The following is a 21,891-nucleotide window of genomic DNA, read 5'->3' as shown; positions in this document are numbered from 1 at the left end:
GAATGGGTCTTGAAGGAGGAGATCGGGAAAATATCAAATCGATTCAAACCCGAGCGTTACAAAGTAAATGTGGAATCAAAACAAACCATTTATGGAGAATAATTACATTAAATGTTAAATTACTACGCTTTTGTATTCCCAAAAAAGTATTCCCGAAAAAGGCATTCAATTTCATATCAAAAACCTAAGGTTATCCCCAATGGGGTTTTTAAGGGAAAAGTAGGGAAAAAATAATTCAGAAAGGAGAAAAAAAACGAAGAGCTCCTCTTAATTAGTATACTCGATTTCGGATAAGAGCCTGTGACGTGTCAGCGTGTGGTTGGGTAAAGAGTTTTATTCAGAGCAATCTCTCGCTCTCTGTCGCGAATCTCTCAGTCGGAGATTGAATCGGACTAGATGGAAATGGATAGCTACAAGACGAGAGACAGAGAGACCAACACTATAAAACGCAGGCTCGACGGCGGCGAACAAGCAAGTGGTATTGAAAGAATACATTAGTGGTTTCCCTAAGGAATCTGATTACAATCTCACCACCTCCACCGTCGAATTTAAGGTTCTGGGAGATTCTAACTCGGTTCTGGTCAAGAATCTCTACTTGTCATGTGATCCGATGATACTGTTTTGTGTGTGTGTGTTGGATCGTTTCTGTAACTTATATCTGGATGCATCTTGTTAGTCAATAAACTAGATAATTGTATGTTATATTTTAGATTGGTGTTCTTGAAGATGCTTTTGTCAGCAATTATTATATCTGTCAGCACTTGTTATATCTGTTGGAATCAACTCTTGCCTATGTGTATTGTTCTTCAAACTCTACTCTGTACTAAGGAAGCAGCCACGCAACTACGAGATTTTTTTACCTTGTCGTCTCGCAGCTGGGACGTCTAAACGTAGACGTAACAAAGTGGCGAGGTATATACCTTCTGTTAAATGGATTTGGAAATCATGGAGTTGTTTCGCTTAGCTTGTGCTCTGGTGGGGAGTGCTTCATCTCCGGTTCTCTTGATCGAACTGTTTTGCTTTGGGATCAAAGGGTCAAGAAATGCCAGGTACTTTACCTATCTTTCTTAGCCTAAGTGCTTATGGATGTCTTATGCCAGTGGACGGTCCTGGTGGTGGAATCGAATCGAGGTATCAACATAGCTACTTGTGCTTTACGCAGTAAGGTGTTGACTTTGGTGTATTCTCTGTGTGTTTTAGTGTTTAGATTTGTGTTCTGTCGCTTGGTAGTGTCACAATTCTTGTCAAAGTTTAAAGGTAGTATCGATTTAGGAAAACATTTCAACCAGAGTATCAAAAATGCTAGTTGTTTGATCCTTTGATTATGAATGCGGGGAATTTGGTTTGACAGAGAGTAACAATATTTGTACTTGTCATAGTAAGATGTTCATCTAAGGGTCGCTCTCTATAATTGCGGTTAGTGTCTTCATCAACTTAAAAAGTATACACTTGTTTGTTTCTGAATTGGTTCATAATGATGTGTTTGTTCATCTAAGGCTTGTGTTACCTCTTATCCTTCTTCAGGTTGGATAATTTATTGGGTTTAATAATTAAGATTCATGAAAGATGTGTGTTTTTTTTTTTTTTTTTTTTGTGTTTGTTTGTGTTGCTTACGTTGGCATATGCTTTCTCTAGGAAGGACCAAAAACGGGAAAGAAGTGATTGTTAATCCACATCGAGTGTTTAGATGACGAGGCGGTCTGTGTCTATTATGAAGTGCACATTGTTGTTACTGTTTCTGCTGAAGATCAAATGTGTATTCACGTATTCCGATTATTTGATCGTTAATCCACATCGAGTGTTTAGATGACGAGGCGGTCTGTGTCTATTATGAAGTGCACATTGTTTTTACTGTTTCTGCTGAAGATCAAATGTGTATTCACGTATTCCGATTATTTGATCGGTCTTGGAAGCTATGACATCACGGGACCTGCAGCTGATGCCAACATGATGGGATATGCTAACATGGAACAAGTAACATCCGGTGTTCACTTCAGGCTCAGAGCTCGCACTTTCATCGTGGCTGAGCATCTTTATGCCCTCTTATATACTCACACTTTTAAACTTGACAAGTTAACGATCATGGTGCGACTTTTTTTCTGTAGTAAAAACTACAGAAACATCTTAAACATTTATACTACTTTCTTCTCATTTTAAAAACTTCTTAAACATTTATACTACTTCTAATCTATTTAAACTTTTAAAATATCAAAAACTATATTTTTAAAATAAGAGACCCATATTTATATACTACCATTGGAGGATACAATTTTAATTAAGAGATCAATAGTTCTTAGAATTTAAACAGTACATAATTAATTCATAAAAAAAACAAATAGTACATAAGAGGCTCAAAATTAAAACCCCCCAATGGGGATGCCCTAATACAATATACTAGGTAACAAACCCGAACTATGTGCGGGATAAATCGATTTAAAGAAAATTATTATAAGTAAAATTATTATCTTAGAACCAATATCTATATGTGTCAAACATAATATGTAACTTAAGTTTTTATTTATTTGTTCAAAGCTGCGTTTTTTTCGTGTAAAAAATATGTTTCACCCGTGAAATCTTTGAATGTGTAAAAGGTTTTCTGGTAGAGAAAATATTGATAAAATGTTACTATTTATTGCAACATGTCTTTTGTGTAGTTTAAAAATCAAATTCATATCTTCTTATGTTTTATTTTGTAATCATAACAATTTTGCATGTTTCTTATGTAACCATAACAACATATACTAAATTACTTGGTAGTTTAATTATTCAATTTTATTATATGTTAGTAACAATGAGATTTTAAACTAAATTTTCTGAAGATAATCTAATTTATTGATTTAATATTTTTGATTCTATTTAAATCTTTTGAGTTAGTCGATTTGTTAATATTTTCTATAAATAACGGATTATTACCAAAAAAGCCATTATGAAAAAATTAATGAAATTCCAAAATCAACTTATTCGTGTAAGAATACATTTCACCTGTGAAATATGTGAACGTGGTAAAGAAAATATTTATAAAATGTTACAATTTATGGCAATATATATATATATATATATATATATATATATATATATATATTTTTGTGTGTTTTAAAAATCAAATTTATATTTATGGTTTGTCGAGTAACTATAGCAATTTTGCATAATCTAATAATTACTTATTTTAAAAATATTATGATTTTTTTTAGATACTAAGTTTATTTATAACGATAAGGGTTATTGTCTCATTCATTTTTAATAGCACATAAATGAATATACAATTAGAACGTATATTCCTATTCGGTTATCAATAATCCTATTTTTATTAAATAATCACACTAAATGTTGAGATTAATTAGTTTACATACTTAGATATATATAAATAATCACACATCATGATATCCCCTAATTTGTTGTCATTTTTATTTATTTATGAATATATAAATCTATATTTATTGGGAATTAAGTTTATTTTAATGAGTTAGAGATATTTCAGGGGTAATATACTTCTTTTTATAATCCATTTTAATAACTATTGAAAGCTTGTTATATAAATTATTATAGTAATAATACTAACATATAACATTTCGTTTTTATATGATTATGTTAATAAGTTATATGTTTAATAAGTTATATGTTCTTTATTTTTATTAACTTTATATTAATTGATTTGTTTTATAGCCTTTTTAGAATATTTTACTTATATTGATTTTAAGAAATCAATATTTATATTAGTTTTAAGAAATCAATATAATTTTGACTTGTATATTTTGTAAGTAAATTTTAGTGAAATTTTGCTTTACTATTAAATTTGTGTGAGAAATGATGATATATCTAATTATTATTCAGTTAATTGTTTTTAAAATAAATACAATGGTATAAAGCTGTAATTAATTAGAAAATTTAAGGGTATTTTGCTGAAAAGTGTCCTGAGCTCTCTGGGGGCGACACATCAACTTTTTCTCAAATGTGCTTCTCTATTAATATATAGGGGATAGAGATATATATTGGAAATGGTCTTATATGATTTTAGGAGATCCTTAAAACTGTTCATTAATTACTCCCTTTATATTATAAATAATAATTTTCTAGGAATTCACCTAAACTAAGAAAACATTCAATGTTTAACTATAAATGCATTATTTATTTATAATAACATATTTCTCATAACTATTAAACAATAATAATTCATCATAATTTATATTCTCAATTAATGAATCTTGAAATTTACAATTTTCTAACATTAAATCACTCTCTCCTTATTGGTCCACTTGGCAATGCAATTTTAACAAAAAAATATTTATATTAAAACACAAATTTAAAAATAATTAATTTTCACATTTAACTCACATAATATAAAACTGAAATCATATAAATTCCCCCTATAAGTTATGCATTAACTTTATTTCTCCACTAAGTTGTATTAATCAATTGTATTAAAACAAAACAATAAATTAGAATTGTAAATCTCATTTTTCTAAATATAATTTTTCATCATTTCTCTTCCTATAAATACTCATTATCTTATTCTCTTCTTCCACTACTCTCAAATCTCTTTTTTTTGTTTTGTTTTGTTTTGTGTTTTTTTTTGTTATTGTTGTTGTATGGGTTATAAAAAATCAAATCAAATATCATTGTAAAAGCTTAGTTTTAGAGTTTGTATGATATGTATATCTTATATATATATTTTTTAATCTTTTAAAAGGTTTATCTCCATTGTCTATTATATATTAACATCTTATAAGTCATTATTTTCATACTTTCTTACAATATTCACCACACAATAAGATCATGAAGTTGAAATGATCCATATCTAATTATCTATTATGTCTCCGGTTATCTCACATATTCATGTATCATTTTTAATAATTTATAAAGATCAATATAATATTTAAAGATCAATATAATTATCCATTTATAAAGTCTATCAACTCTATTTATAAAGACTATTTTGTTTTGTAATTCAATTGATAAATCTGCAACGATCAATATAATATTTTTTTTATGATTTGAGGTTTTTGAAAACAAAAAGAACATAATTAAACAATTTGTTTTTGTGTGTTTAATCAAAATAAAAAATGATCCAAAAAGAAATCATATTCAACTGGAACTGAAATATAAAAATAAAATATAATTTTAAAAATACCATTTAACTAAATTCTCTAAAGGTGAAACCATTAATATGAAATCTAACACTATAAATAAAATTGATGAGTGACAAACAAAAAAAAAACCAAAAAGAAATAAGTTATCCTTGGGGTTTTAAAAATTATTGAGATTTAAGTTCATATAATTTTATAAGAAAACTAATTTAGTTTGTCGCTTCAAAAGTAATATTTTTTATTTATGTTGAAATATGATGTGTAAGTGTTGATTTTATATCAACAAACAACTAAATCTTGTGAATTTTGATTCGGCCACTTGGTATTCCTTTTATTTTAGGTTATAAAAAATTAAAATATTTATTTATAATTAAAGGCATGTAACTCCATTTAACTCAAATGTAACTCCTATCTAATAATTGTACATTAATTCATTCCTCCTACTAACTTATTTATCTTTCAAGAGAAAATGTTTTTGGTTATATTTTAATATTTTTTAATTATTTTGGTTGGCTAAACTTATATTCATATTTTGGTTGGCTAAACTTATATTCATATTTTGGTTGGTTAAATTAATATATTTCTCATGTAAAATTATTGTTTATAATATATTTCTCATTTCAAAGTTTAAAGCAATATATCATATATATAAAAGTAAGGTTTTGGTCTCTCCTTATTGGTTGATTTATATTTAATGTTTTCTAATTTTTGTATTTTTTATTTGCTTTCTAATTGCTTCAAAAAAATATTTAAGACTCAATAGACACAATACATTTAACTCACATATTAAAATAAAATTATAACTGAAAATAAAATAAATTATGCATTAATCATATTCCACCACTCAATTTTATTCAAACACAATAAATTACTATTATAACTCCATAATTCTAAATGTAACTTCCATCATTTCTTATCATATAAATAAGCATTCTCTCAATCTCTCATTCTCTCATATTAGCATTCTTTTACTATCTCATTTTCACATTCTCTCATTCTCTTCTACATTACCTCAAATCATTTTTTTTTATTTCTTATTTTTGTTGTATGGGTTGTAAAAAACAAATGAAATTTCATTGTAAATTTTTAATGCTAAATTTTAATTTTAGAGACTACATAATATATATTTTACAGTGTTCTTATTGCTCCTCTCCCACCAATATCAAATGTTGTTATATCTCATATGTGTTGTAATAGTTTGATTCTATACTTTAATTAGAAAGTATTATATATATATATATATATATATATTTTACATTGTTCTATTTTTTAAAGATTCATCTCCATTATCTAATTTTGATTATCATCTTATAGTAATCATTTTCTCCTCTTCTCCCATCAATATTGAAACGACCTGACCCGTTTATTTAAATAAGAAATAAATAATAAATATAATAATAGTACATAATAATCTACAGCTAGTGGTCTCATACCCACTAGCCACCTAACCACAATCACAACCAACAGCGAAATAACAAAAATACCAATATCCAATAATATCCAATAAATAATAACCAATATTAAACCATATCAACAATTCAATAATCAAACATCATGAAACATGAAACCGGCAACCTAACAATGTTTCTAAAGACCCAACTCTAGCAACCTAGCAACGCCAGACACATACAATCAAGTCCCTAGAACATCCTCCTCTTCATCGTCTTTATTATACGATCACACTTTGCCTTTACCTGCACCACAAACACATATTGAGATACATGAGTATTTGATAAACACTCAGTGAGGCAATTCTCCCATCTAACGGGGCTATACACACAAGCAACAATGATTCCAATGTTCCAAACAATCACAAACAAAGCAAACAAACCAGGAAAACGAACACCGACTCGCTGGAAGGGAGGTGTCGACCGACACCAGCCAAGTGTCGACCGACACTGGCTCAACGGTGTCGACCGACACTATCCCACAGTGTCGATCGATGCTGCTTCACTGGTGTCGACCGACACCGAGTGGTGTCGATCGACACTCCCTCTGCGATCGCGATCCAGAAGAAAACGAGAGTCGAATCTCGCTTCCCAACTCCACCAAATCGCCCAATACTCAAAACCTAGGCCATAATCGTCCGTAGAAACTTGTAGCAAACCAATCCCAGCAAGAAAAACACACAAACACAGCAACAACAAGCAAGAACAAGGGAATCAAAGGCTTAGATTAGCCATGGTCATGCACTCACCTATTTGTAGGAAGTTTCTGACCAACAATGACGAATCCACACTTCCAACAAGCTTCCCCCACGTTCCTAGCCTTGAATCCTCACTCCCACAGCAAGATCTCACCCACAAAGCCTTGAAATCTCACAAAACTCACAAAAACCCAAGAACACAACTTTTCTCTCTTTTGTTTCTCTCAAAAACGGCGTGAGACAAAACAAAACACGACCTAGTTCATTTTCTCCCTTTAAAATCCCGGTTCAATGGTTTTCCCTAAACCAAACCGGTCCAAATCGATAATTAAATCGAACTGGTCGAACCAGAAACATTGGTGTCGACCGACACCCCCTTTGTGTCGATCGACACCCTTACCCAAAACGCACAGTTTTGGTTCACGGGTGTTAAGAATATCAACTGTTGTTATATCTCATATGTGTTGTAACTTGTAAGAGTTTGATTCTATATTTTAATTTAGAAAGTATTATATATATTTAACATTGTTTTCAACTTTTTTTTTATTTATATAAAAATAAAGTATTTCTTTTATATTTTCTTGCCTTTATTTTTCATATTTATTAATCTATTCATATTTATTTTTCAAATTTGCATAGTTAAATTTAAATTCACATATGTTGGTTTTAACAAAAAAAATCAACTTGATTTGAGAATTAGATGTTCCTATTCATTTTTAAACGATCAATGTGTAACATAATATATATAAGCATTTTGTCTTGCAATCACAAGTTCTATTTCCATTGATTAACTCCATGGTTAAACTATAATATATCAGTGTGAGTGTACTTATAATTCAATCAGATGATTAATCGAAATAAACATTTCTCCAAATTTTATAATTCAATCAGTATGAGTGTACTTATTACTTTGAAAAACCTTTACACTGAAGTTCATAAAATCATATAAGAAAACTAAAATACTATGTCACTTCAAATTTGGAAGGATTGGATCCTCAAAAGCAAAAAACAACATCCTCATAATTCATAAAAAATAAACGCCACAATTGTACAAATCTAAACGAAATGGTATAAACGTATAGTGTATAAATACAAGTGACTGCGAAGCTCGTATATGCCTAATTAAAACGAAATAATATAAAAGATAAAACAAAAAAGACCCAAAAAAACAAGAAAGTGTCAACTACACTACAAGCCACGCGTTGCGTGGGGAAGCACCTAGTGATACTAAAAATTTACCGAAAATTAATTTTTGTGATACAAAAAAGAATCCTAGAAAATCATCATTTATGATAAAAAGAGAGTATTATTTTTCTTTTAATGCATTTTTCAAATTTCTATATACATAAATATTGTGACACCCCGATTTCAGGGACATGTAGAGAGGTTTAAAATAATTGATTTGGCCACCTATGTCACCAAAGTACACTTATCTTTTCGGTCAAGAATCCTCAGAGAATACCATAGTTAAGCATGTTTATGCTGAAGTAGTCTCAGGATGGGTGACTGATAGGCTCCTGGATGAGGATCTACTGCCAAGAACACACTTTGCAAGGTCTTGAGGATGAATGAACGAAATGATGATGAAGGATGGGTGAAAGATGCAGCGGAATGAAGAGATGATCGACAGAGAAGGTGAAGAGGTGGAATTGCAGCGGATTGAAGGGGGAATGAATTGTACTTCTGAAACGACCCAACCCGTTTTTTTAAAATAATAATAAATAAGAAATAATAATAATAATAGAACTAAAACTAGTGGTCCCGTACCCACTAGCCATCTAACCACAAACACAACCAACAGCAGAATAACAAAAACCAATAATATCCAATAATTAAATAATAAACCAATATAACAATACTCCAATATCAAACAGCAGAAAACAAGGAACCAGCAACCTAGCAAGTTCTAAAGACCCGACTCTAGCAACCTAACAATGCCAGACAACATCCAACCGAGTCCCTAGAACATCCTCCTCTTCATTGCCTTGATTCCACGATCACATTTTACCTTTACCTGCACCACTATGTGTGTGTAATTGTGGTATTAGAGCCATGGCAGTCTACACTCTAGCTCTTCTCTTCCAGAAAGGTAATATGCCATTACGTTGTCTTCCACCATGCTAGTATGAAAGTATGCTATGTGGTTGCCATATTAATGGATCCTCCACATCAGAATTCTAACAATGCTAAGGAAAAACGGTATGGAGAAAAAATTTCTATGAGGTTGTAATGCTCGAAGTACCTTGAGGCTTTTTATGTTGCAAATGTGTTGCCTCGGTTTGCGTAGCTAAGCACCTCTTGAATAATTTCTCTATATCCGTAGTACGTAAAAGAAAACAGGTAGACAACTTATGGATTGTTATTACTTCAATGGCTAGAAGAGAGTTATAGTATTCTGTCTTGGTTTCTGGTTCTATCATATATTATGGAAAGTTCATCTTCTTTGTCTAAAACTCCCTCTTTTCGACGATCAAATTCTAAAAAGGTTGATTACTTATATGAAGTAGAGTATGTGAGTGATGATAGCAAAGTTCCTATTACCCAACTCCCATTACTTAATTCTTATAAAGCTTTTACTAAACCAAATTCCAGTTTTCCAAAAGTCATTCGTCAAGTGTTTGTTCCTAACAAACATAATGCAAAGGAGCTCGTTCTAGCATCTCCGTTAGAACAGCATCTCATTCCAGCGACAGAAACATAACAAATGATTCCTCTCAGAATCAATGAAGGCATGATACATCATTGGCGAACTCAAGGATATACCCATCTTCACTATGGAGCGATACGTTTGGCGCTAACACTCCATGGCAGAAAAGGCTTACCAGTTGTAGCACGGGTAGCTCTCCTCGACACCCGATACAAAGAATACCAACATGCTTGTATTGCAAATATCCAGACAACACTAAACGCTGGCACTGTTTTCGTCACCCTCTTCCCAAATTTCAACGTGGCATTAGAAGACCCTCAAATATATCAGAACATGCAAATACAGCTGCAAATCACAGGAGCTCCACAAATTGGAAATACGTATGCAGCAACGCTTCACCATCAAATTGCGTATAGAGTCCAAAATCATGCAATGGACTTAAGTCTCCCTAGAGACAATGAAGATGCGCTACTCATACAATTGGAATCCCAGCATAGCCCGTCGTGCATCCATATTCCTAGACAGATTTCTAGAGATGAGCTTGTCGTTACTTCCAGAATCATGGGTTACCAATTACGAAAAACTCCATGACCGTAGCGCCCCAATACAATCGGTGCACTCTTCTATTCATAGGAGAAAAGATGGAGCTGTAGAGATTGCTTTTAAGCAACAAGAAGAAAAGTCAAGACCAACGGCTTTCTGCACAGAAATCAATACAATTACTTCTTTTGAAGAAGCTCAAACTTTGGAGATCAATCCACGTTTAGATGGTGTTCCAATCTCATCTTTTGATTCGCTGGGAGATCCCATTTACTCTTTTCAAGATGAAAAGGGCCACAAATTCTTTGATGTTTGTGATTGCCAACACTGCCACATGAATAGTTCTGATGATGATGACACCCCAAGGTGAAGGAGAAAAAAGAAAACTACACAACAAATCCTCAAAGAACGATTTGAGTCGGGAGACAGACAAGTTGGCCTTCTCGGAGAACCAAGTGGCAAGAATTTCGAATACTATGTATTGTATTCAGGTGGCTCAACTCCCACAACACCTGACAAAGAAGAGGTACAACTAAGTTACATGTTCGGACCCCCATCACAGCAGGATTCACCATTTCCATCCAAAGAGTTTGAAGAAAACAATATAAAACACTCATGGAAAATCCGGAATCCAAATGTTAAGAACCCAGATGGCTCAGTGAAGCAGATCAGTACCGCAAAATCAACTTTGAACTGGCAGTCGGAGAACGCCACAACCCAAAATTATCTCCTAAGCCAGATTGACAAAAAGGTAACCATCGTGGACCTTTCCATTAAAGAACTCACCAAAAAGATAACCTCTCTCCACCAAGAACTTCTCCACCTTGCAACTACTGTCTCCATAAACTCTCCCCTCATGTCCCAAAAAGAGTCTGAGCTAAAGTCCCTTAAAGCTCAGCTAAACTCCTTACAAAACCAACCCAAAACCCAACCTCCAATGCCATATGATCTTTTCACACCATACCCCATCTACACACCACCTTACACAGCCCAAACACAACCTTTATGCCATAGTATTTTTGGAGCATCCTCCTTCTTACCAACAAAAGTTGTTTATGAACAACAGTCTACCAAAAAGAAAAAGCCAACAGAAAAAAGAACAGGGAAGGAAGCCATACTTGAACCACCCAAACCTTTGACCGAGACATCAAAAACTCAAGATCAACCCGAAACCACCAAAGCGCAATTCATGGTGGAGCGTGCTAATCCAATCACTGTTTTTCTTGAGAAGGTTGCAAAACGAGAAAAAAGTTTTTCTCAAGAAAGTATGATGGAAAAGATGCCAATAAAAGATGAAAATGATGAGGGCATAATCCCACCTTTTATGATGGCCTCACCGGCTGTGGTTGAAGAAGACATAGAAAGTGAAGGTGGAAACGTATATGAAGAAACTCAAGAAACTGGACGAAATTAGACAGAAGGAAATCCGCGGTTTAATACAGAACCACATAAGGGTTTTTCTTTTGATGATGTTCCCCCTTCAAAATGGCGCGACAAAGTATATGAGATGCATGCATGGCTAATAGAACAACAACTCAACCCAGGAGCCACTTTGCCTACATCGATTGATAAACTGGTGGCTAAATTCCAAGGACGTCTCAGGCAATGGTGGATAAGCTTAGGCCAATATCGACAATTACAAATCCGACAATCTCCAACAATCGATGCCTTGGTGGGACACATCCACAATGAATTTCTCGGCACATGGGATCATTATACTATCCAAGCCAGAGAAGAGTATCTTAGCATGAGATGCTGCTCCTTCAAGAGGAAGGATCTTGAAAGACATTATGAGCGAATGTCAAAAAGATTCTATGCCCTGAATGGGATAGATGACGTCAACCTCAAGCAGGCGTACCTGAATTCACTTCTAGAACCACTTGGAAATGAAACGTCAAGGATATTTTCTCTCAAAAATATGCCTCTCAACCAAGTTTCACTTGGAAAAATATATCAAATTTCTTTGGCAGCCCTTGAAAAGCTATGCAACCACCAGAAGTTTTTCAAACAGCTTCAAGAACAAGGAAAGCTTCTAGGAAAAGCATGTGATCGGCCAGAACTCAATATCAAATGCAGAGATAAGAGATGCCATTGTTCTATAAGTCATGGAAAAGAAAAGAGCTATAAAAGCATCTCCATAGGGTATAGATGAGACACCGTTGTCCAAGGTAGCAGCTGATTTTTGTGTTTGAGACCTTTCGGGTGCCACGAAACTCTCCGAAGACTATGAAGGATGTCAAATCCAAGTATAAAGTACTTTCCAGGGAGTTTAGAACCATATACTTTGGATTTACTCATGTATCCGGGGAAAAGTTGGATGTAAATTGGCTTGCTGATAAAAGAGATATGGAATATCTGGCCGTTGGCTACTTTGAAAGCGACTGAACATGAATTCCAATGTGAGGCTGGGAGGAGGTCTGATTTGATGATGGATGAGGCAGCTCCAGTGTCAAAATAGGCAATGACCGGTATTGGTTTATCATACTTGTTTGGGAAGATGTAGATCTTGGCATTTGGAGATGGTTGGGTTAGATACACCAATTCTTCTTGATGTGATTGCTCTACTTTGCAGAAATCGAATGTGTAGAGGTCAAACAAAATTGGTCGTCTTTATCGCTTTCATCTCCAGTATCCTCTTATGAAGATTCATGTTCTAATTCCATACCCATTGCAAGAACTGTATCATCAGTTGGTTCATCATCAAGAGAAAAGATGGATTCAATATCTGAGTCGTCAATATCTTCAACCTTTGCCAAGTAGCCAAGGAGGTTGTCTCTCTTCTTCTTGTTAGGACACTGTTTCGCATAATGTCCCTTCTTCTTGCAGATGTAACATCTGTCTGATTTTTTGAAACCTCTTTGAGTTTTCTTCCTAAAGAATTTCCATTTCTTTCTAGAAGATAGCTTTGGATATTTCTTCTGCCACTTGCTTCTATAGCTCTTTTCTTTTCCATGACTTGTAGAACAATGGCATCTCTTATCTCTGCATTTGATATTGAGTTCTGGCCGAGCACATGCTTTTCCTAGAAGCTTTCCTTGTTCTTGAAGCTGTTTGAAAAACTTCTGGTGGTTGCATAGCTTTTCAAGGGCTGCCAGAGAAATTTGATATATTTTTCCAAGTGAAGCTTGGTTGAGAGGCATATTCTTGAGAGACAATATCTTGACGTTTCATTTCCAAGTGGTTCTGGAAGTGAATTCAGGTACGCCTGCTTGAGGTTGACGTCATCTATCCCATTCAGGGCATAGAATCTTTTTGATAGCATGGTGGAAGACAACGTAATGGCGTATTACTTTTCTGGAAGAGAAGAGCTATAGTTTAGACTGTCATGGCTCTGATACCACAATTACACACACATAGTGGTACAACCACTTAGGAGGTTTTTAGGATCAATTCTAAGTGTTTAGGAAGTATTTGGAAAAATGATTATATGATTATGTAAGGATATAAGATCTTTTACCAAAGGGATATATTTTATTATTGAAACACTCAAAGGATTACAAAGACTCTTAAGACTCTCACACTCAAACTTACTCACTCCAGCTTGAATGAAACTCTTCACCAAGCCTTGGTATTTATATTACAAGTCTTAGGGAATATTACATAGAATATTCCATAAGGTATTTCTATGCTTTATTTTACAACCCTCCATTTATTCAACTCTCTACTTTATTTTACAACCTTCTATTTATTCAACTCTCTCATAACCATAAACTTCACTATCATATATCACACACTTATTATTTATTCCCCCTGTCTCCAAAAGAGAGGCGACGTCTATCTTATCCGTTGTCGTGTTCTTCACTGCCTGAGGCGACTTTTGTGACGTAGATCTTTTGGCCTGGAATGTATCGCTTTATCTTGTATTTTTTCCCTTCAACTCTGTAGACTGGATGATATGGATTTGATTGTGGCCACGCGTATTGATCATGAAAGCCTGCTAACACTTGACGTATTTCTTCAGCGAATGCTAGCGGGTAGACGTGTCTGTTGTACCAGTGTGCTATGTGAGGACAAAGAAGATTAGGGTCAACTTCAGATTCATTAAATCCATTCAATAATGCAATTTGCTTTGCGCGTTGATGGAAGTTCCCCGAGGCAAAAGCATCATTATTGTAGCTTTTCTCAACGTTTGCATCATATTTCTTTAGGATAATGATTTCTCCGTCTTGTTCTTCTTGGATTGTAGTGATCCTGACCGTGACAAGTATATCCAACTCAGGTTGTGCACGAACATGCTCTTGCCACCAGGTAACATCATGGAATAATATGAGCCACTTGTATAGTAATTTGTAATGCGCCTTTCGTCTGGTCAATATGCATTTCGCCAAGTACTGGAGCAGTTGACTTTTGTGGATGAGGACTGCAATAGTGTAAAGATCTGCCATGTACCAAAGTAGGAGGTATGCTTCTATAGGAAACCGGCCATAATGAGCAGGGTTCATATGGATGGTGGTAAGGAAGGGATAGGCCGGGTGGTAAGGGAGGCCAAGAAGTGGACCCTGATCAAGACCATACCGGTGTATATAAAGCTTTAGGAAACCATGCAGTGTCTCAATCCCTCTGTAGATCAATACATTGTCGAGTAACGATTCTCTTATTCCATGCGGCATATCGGCAATATTTTTCCGTAGGTTATCTTATGTTGGATTGTCTGGACTGAGGGTGTATATCATGGGTACTATTGTCGAGATTTGACGCTGAGTTCTTGAAAGAAAATCTAGGAGGAAGTTGTCGTTTCCTTTGATGTGTTTAACATCGAATTTCCACTGGGAAAACCAACTTTCCCACCTGAGTAACTGAGCTTGTGGTAGTACCTTTTGCTTGAACTGAATCATTTTTGGAAATGATGACATGTCCATCTCGATGAGGAAATGTTGGCCCACGAAATGAAACTCAAATTTTTCAATTCCTCTTTTGACAGCGAGTATCTCCTTGTAAGTATAATGGTAGTGTTTTTCGCTATCTTTGAAGACTCCACTTTTATAGCCACATATATGTCTTTTCCTTTTCTCGTCTTCTTCTAAGAGTATTGCTCACCAATAGCAATCACTTGCGTCCGTCTGCAGAATTCTTTTTCCTTTTGCTGGGATTTTTAGTGTTGGTAAGGTTGTGGAAATTTTCTTCAATTCTTTTACTGCTTCTGTGCATTTCTGGCTCCAAGGAGGGGCATCTTTCTTGAGTTGAGCAGAGAGAACTGATCTGTGTTTTGCAAGACCATGAATGAAATCCGACATATAATTGACAATCCCCAGAAACTGTTGGACTTGCTTGAAAGATAGTTGTTCATCTGGAAACTCATTGAGTTGGGTGGCAATGTGAGGTTGGAGGTAGTATTCTCCCTTGGATATGTGCATTCCTAGAAAATCAATCTTTGTTTCTCCGTTCACCATCTTCTTTTCTGATAGCATAATACCGTATTTTTGCACGATACTGTGGAACTTTGCCAATAATGAAGTGTGGGAATCTATGTCTGACGAGAATAGCAGAATATCGTCGATATACACCAGCGCATTTGGGAGGATAGGCTCGAATATCTTGATCATAGCTTTTTGGAATAATGAAGGATCTACCTTTAGTCCAAAAGGCATGACTTTCCAGTGGTAATGACGGTATGGTACACAAAATCCCGTCTTTGGTCTGTCCTCTGGCTTGATTCCAAGCTGCCAAAATCCTGCTTTTAAGTCAAACTTGGAGAAGATTTGTGCTTGTGGGAGTTTTTGGAATAACATTTCTCTCTTTGGCAAAGGAAACTTGTCATCGGCAAGGAAATGGTTGAGTGGTTGATAGTTGATGACTAATCTGAGTTTTCCTCGCACCTGTTCAGCCCGTTTGTTGACGAAGAATGCTTCGCATGCCCAAGGTGAAGTGGTTTTCTCAATGAGGTCTTCTTTCTGGAGTTGGTCAATCTCTTCGAGTGCAAGATTGTAGTGATCTGGGTTCATTCCTGGGTGACTTGCTTTAGTTGGGTTGATATCTTCATTCTTCTTGAAGGGTAAGGATATGAAGAAATCTGGATTCTTCCATAAAGGAGATGAGCATTTTGTGAGAAACTCCGAATGAGATGTGGCGCAAGACGTCTTTGCAATTTCTTCTTTTATGGGATTACACACACATAATGGTACAACCACTTAGGAGGTTTTTAGGATCAATGCTAAGTGTTTAGGAAGTATTTGGAAAAATGATTATATGATTGTGTAAGGATATAAGAAAGATCTTTTACCAAGGGGATATATTTTATTATTGAAACACTCAAAGGATTACAAAGACTCTTAAGACTCTCACACTCAAACTTACTCACTCCAGCTTGAATGAAACTCTTCACCAAGCCTTGGTATTTATATTACAAGTCTTAGGGAATATTACACATATTGCAATGCATGAGTATTTAATAAACACTCAGTAAGGCAACCTCCCATCTACTGGGCTATACACACAAGCAATAGAGTCATCTCTAACCATCAAACAACAATCAACAAACAACAAATAACAAACCAGGACTCTACATCGACCGACACCAACATGCATCAACCGACACCAACATGCATCGACCGACACCACATGGGGATACATCGACCGATACAAGGGCTGCATCGATCGATGCAAGTTACACAATCATCGACTGACACCCAAACTGCATCGACCGATGCATGCTTGACATAACACGAAAACTCTAGAGTTTTACGCGCCGTCCTCGCACTTGCATCGACCGACGCAAGATATGCATCGACCAATGCAATGCCGAGCATCATGTTTTCCCCGAAGCTTCTCGCCGGATCTTCGTTCCTACAACCACAAAACTCGATCCCAAGCCACAAGAAAGCTTCCTAACGTCCCAATTATCAATCTAACAAGTCTAACAACATACAACAAGAAAATTAGAGAGTTCTCTAGCTTAGATAAGCCATGGTCCTGCACTTACCTTTGCCAAGACGATTCTGAACCTTAAACACGCAAGAAAACACTTCTATGAAATTCCTACAACGATCCCAGCTACAGATCTCCACAAGTACAGCCTTAAATCTTCAGGAATCACCAAGAACGCCCATAAAACTCTTTCTCTCTTTCGTTTTCTCTCAAAAACGGCTAAAGTCGTCTAATGAGACAAAAGGAACGACTTAAGGGTTTCCTTCCCTTTTTCCCAAAACGCAGCATTTAACTTAAGTCAAAACGCACGAAATTGAGTCAGCATCGACTGATGCTCCACCTGCATCGATCGATGCACATCCTAAACCGGGATTCCGGTTCATGGATGTTACAATTCTCCCCCACCAATTTAGATTCGTCCTCGAATCTCGAACAACCATCAGCCAAAGACTCCCGTGCAACCGTCTCCACGGCTCGCACTCCTCCAACCGATCTACAGAAGGTCACCTCTAGGCAATAGACTCACGCTCCAGGCGTCATTTGCTCTCGACTTTTGGACTTTCCTTTTTACCCATAGGCCTAAACCTTGAGTTTTTATTGGGAGACCTAAGTCTGCATGCCAAAATGTTGGCTCCTTATCGGGCCTAAGCTCGCATGCCATAATATATAAGGAAAAATCCAAACTCGTCTCTCGAGTCGTCACCCTATAGCGTGCCTCCGGATCATCATCCGAAGTCGATATACCAACAATACTCCCAAGTCACAAAGTCTCCGAATATGGCAGTACTAGGAGAACCAAAGTCCCCCAAGAGTCGCGAGCAAACAATTCTGAACACGTCTGAGTCCTATCCCTATCCAGGTTTCCTTGCTGTGGCTCGCGTAAGACATCTCAATGTCCTACCAACCACATATCCCCTCACTGGGATACCTCCTGACCACACAAGGATCATCTCACTGCCACAAGGGCCAAATAAATGTCCTAAACAGGACCGCCACCAAGGCCATCTGTCCCAAAGGACCGCCTAAACAGGCACTCTGGCTAAACAGCCCGCCACAAAGGCCACACATCTGGCTAAACAGCCCGCCACAAAGGCCACACATCTGGCTAAACAGCCCACCACAAAGGCAACAAAACTGGCTAAACAGCCCGCCACAAAGGCCGCACATCTGGCTAAACAGCCCGCCACAAAGGCCACACATCTGGCTAAACAGCCCACCACAAAGGCAACAAAACTGGCTAAACAGCCCGCCACAAAGGCCGCACATCTGGCTAAACAGCCTGCCACAAAGGCCACACAATGTCTCGAAAGACCGCCACTAAGGCCACACAATGACTAAAAAGTCTGCCACTAAGGCCACATAAGCCCCTCCACGGATTCTTCCCCCAAAATGGACAAATTTTAACTCCCATAAAACCTTCCACTTTACCACTTTCCACTTTAGAAAACTTCTGTTTCAGGAAACTTTTCTCCAAAAACACCGCCTCATGGAAACTTTGTACCCCGAGCACCACCTCATCTTGTTACTTAATCGCACAACCAACCACCCCAAGCGACCAAGTAAACAAGAGAGATGGGATGGAATACTCCATTCCCGCTCCAGCCACGGATTACAGATGGGACCAGGCTAGACAAGCTCACGTCGCGGCTTGCTTCTCATACCACTTCTTAAACCTTTCCTTCATCCTCGCCTCAAGCTCCCAAGTCTGCTCCTCAACACCATCACAGTCCCAAAGGACTCTCATCAAAGGAATCTTCTTCTTCCGAAGTTCCTTAATTTTCCTCTCGAGAACCCTCACTGGTCTCGCCTCCAAAGTCATGTTAGGCTGAAGATCCTCAGGAATCTTAGCTAACAACTGATCATTCTCACGGAGACACTTCCTCAACATAGAAACATGGAAAACCTTATGGAAAGCACACATAACCTCAGGTAACTCCAGTCTATAAGCCACTGGTCTGACACGCTCAATCACTCTGAACGGACCCATATACCTCGGACTCAACTTAGTCTCAGTCAATGACCTGTTCAGACCCTGCAACATCGCCATCTTGAGGTATACTCTATCTCCAACCTGAAACTCAAGATCTCTCCTCCTCCTATCGGCATAACTCCTATGCCGATCCTGAGCTTCTTTCATGTTCAGCTTGAGAACCTGAATCTTCTCTGAGGTCTCCTGAACAAAACCTGCCCCGTAAATGCTCCTCTCCCCCACCGGAGTCCAGCATAACGGTGTACGACACGACCTCCCATACAAAGCCTCATAGGTAGCCATCGTAATACTGGCCTGATAATTGTTGTTGTAAGCAAACTCTAACAAGCTCAAGTGATCTGCCCAATGTCCTCCCCAATCCAACACACACATCCTCAGCAAATCCTCCAGCGTCTGAATCGTCCTCTCTGACTGTCCATCCGTCTGGGGATGATAAGCTGTACTCATATGCACCTTAGTGCCCATCTCTGCCTGAAACGCTCTCCAGAACACCAAAGTGAACTTAGAATCCCTATCAGACACAATGCTCGCTGGCACCCCATGCAACCTGACTATCTCCTTCACATACTTCTTAGCCAGGACCGCTGCTCCATCAGTCTTCTTAATGGCCAGAAAATGTGCTGACTTAGTCAACCGGTCCACTATGACCCAAATAGCATCAAACGTCCTTCACACTGGAAAACCTACCACGAAGTCCATAGTAATCATATTCCACTTCCACTCCGGAATGGGAAGACTCTTCAGTAACCCTCCTGGAACCTGATGCTCCGCCTTCACTAGCTGGCACACATCGCACCTCGCGACCCAACTAGCTACATCCTTCTTCATCCCGACCCAATGATAGTACCTCTTGAGATCACGGTACATCTTAGTCGCTCCTGGATGAATAGAAAACTTGCTCTCATGAGCCACTCTCAGGATCTCCTGCCTCAACTCCTCATCCTTGGGCACACAAACCCGACCGTGCACCAGGATAGTACCATTATCTGAGACCTGATACTCTGAATCAACATTCTTTGAGGCATTCACCAGTCCCAAATCCCCCTCCTGAGCCAACCGCACTCTGCTCAGAAGATCTGCTCTATCAACCGCCTCCAAACCCAACGGAACCTAAGACACAACACACAAACTCGACGCACCGATCTCTCCTATCAGAGACTCCATCTCCTGTCCTGAGCCGAAGCTACCCTCTTCCGACTCAGAGCATCTGCAACCAAGTTAGCCTTACTAGGATGATAGACTATCTCCAAATCATAGTCTGCCAAAGGCTCCATCCACTGCCTCTGCCTCAAATTCAGCTCAGGCTGAGTGAATATATACTTCAGACTCTTATGATCTGTAAACACCTGTACCTTTGCACCATAAAGATAAGATCTCCAAATCTTAAGGGAAAAACTACAACACCCATCTCCAAATCATGAGTAGGATAGTTGCCTTCATGCTTCCGCAACTACCGCGAAGCGTAGGCAATCACCTTCCCATGCTGCATCAGAACGCACCCCAAACCAACTCTAGATGCATCTATATAAACCACATAGGGTTCTCCCTGCTCAGGTAAAGCCAACACTGGCGCAGTAGTCAACATCTCCTTCAGGCTTGCAAAGCCTTCCTCACACTCCTCTGACCAAACAAAAGGAACATCCTTCCCTGTCAACTTAGTCATAGGTAGTGCTCTGCTCGCAAACCTGTACACGAATCTCCTGTAGTATCCTGCCAATCCAAGAAAACTCCTGATCTCTATGGTATTCTGCGGTCTAAGCCAATCTCTGATAGCCTGAATCTTCTCCGGATCTACAGAAACCCCGTTTGCAGACATAATATGACCCATAAAGCCCATCTCACGCTGCCAAAAACTGCACTTGCTCAACTTAGCAAGCAACTTCTGCTCCCGCAGCTTCTCCTTAACTGCCCTCAAAAGCACTGCATGCTCCTCAGGACTCTTAGAATAAACCAGGATGTCGTCGATGAAAATGATGATAGGCACTTCCAGAAACTCCTGAAACACGCTGTTCATCAATCTCGTAAACGCTGCTGGTGCATTTTTCATCCCAAACGACATCGCCACGAACTCATAAACCCATACCTCGTCCTTCTACTTGACAAAAAAAAACGACGCTCCCCACGGTGAAGTGATAAGACGTAAGAATCCCCTATTTTGTTCCTCAACTCTACTAGACTAAAAATCAAGTATGTTGACATCAACTCACCACCATCCGTATATCAACAACTCTTGTCCATACAAGAACCTTTAGTAACTTGTCTCTTAGGGAAAACTTTCACAAGGTAACTTAATCCAAAATTAGCTTTCCGCTTAGCAATTCTCCACAACAAATCATCAATACGAGCGTAATAAAACAAACAAGTACCATACGTTCGCATATTCCGATTCGCCGTATCAAATGCTTTGCAGGCCGCCAACTCAAACCACTTGACTTATTTTCCCTAGCAAGCTTACCAAAACCATGAATCTAGCAACCCTATCCATCTCCAATGAACTTCATCCGGCATCATCGCAACGATTAGTTTATCCTGCCATGAAGGTTTCTCGTGAACTTATGTATCTAGCAAACATGCCTTTCCCGGTTCAAACCTGCTGCAACTCCCCTTCCCGGGACTCCAG

At 37.4% G+C, this 21,891-nt stretch overlaps 1 long non-coding RNA gene and 1 pseudogene across 2 annotated transcripts; both read left to right on the top strand.

The window, feature by feature from the left end:
- The first annotated feature begins 210 nt into the window (after nt 1-210).
- On the top strand, nt 211-2,160 carry LOC147934503 (uncharacterized). Of its 2 annotated transcripts, none has more exons than XR_015572733.1 (2): nt 211-1,049; nt 1,636-2,160. It is a non-coding gene; the product is annotated as an uncharacterized LOC147934503 (long non-coding RNA). The 2 variants fall into 2 exon arrangements; XR_015572734.1 differs by having other exon boundaries at nt 211-1,131.
- Nucleotides 2,161-9,282: 7,122 nt separating this feature from the next.
- On the top strand, nt 9,283-11,831 carry LOC104728316 (uncharacterized; annotated as a pseudogene).
- Nucleotides 11,832-21,891: the final 10,060 nt, after the last annotated feature.

This window comes from Camelina sativa, chromosome 11 (assembly GCF_030686135.1).
Source record: "Camelina sativa cultivar CO46 ecotype springtype chromosome 11, ASM3068613v1".
NCBI classification, from domain to species: Eukaryota; Viridiplantae; Streptophyta; class Magnoliopsida; order Brassicales; family Brassicaceae; genus Camelina; species Camelina sativa.
This window is presented reverse-complemented; position numbering and strand designations above follow the sequence as displayed.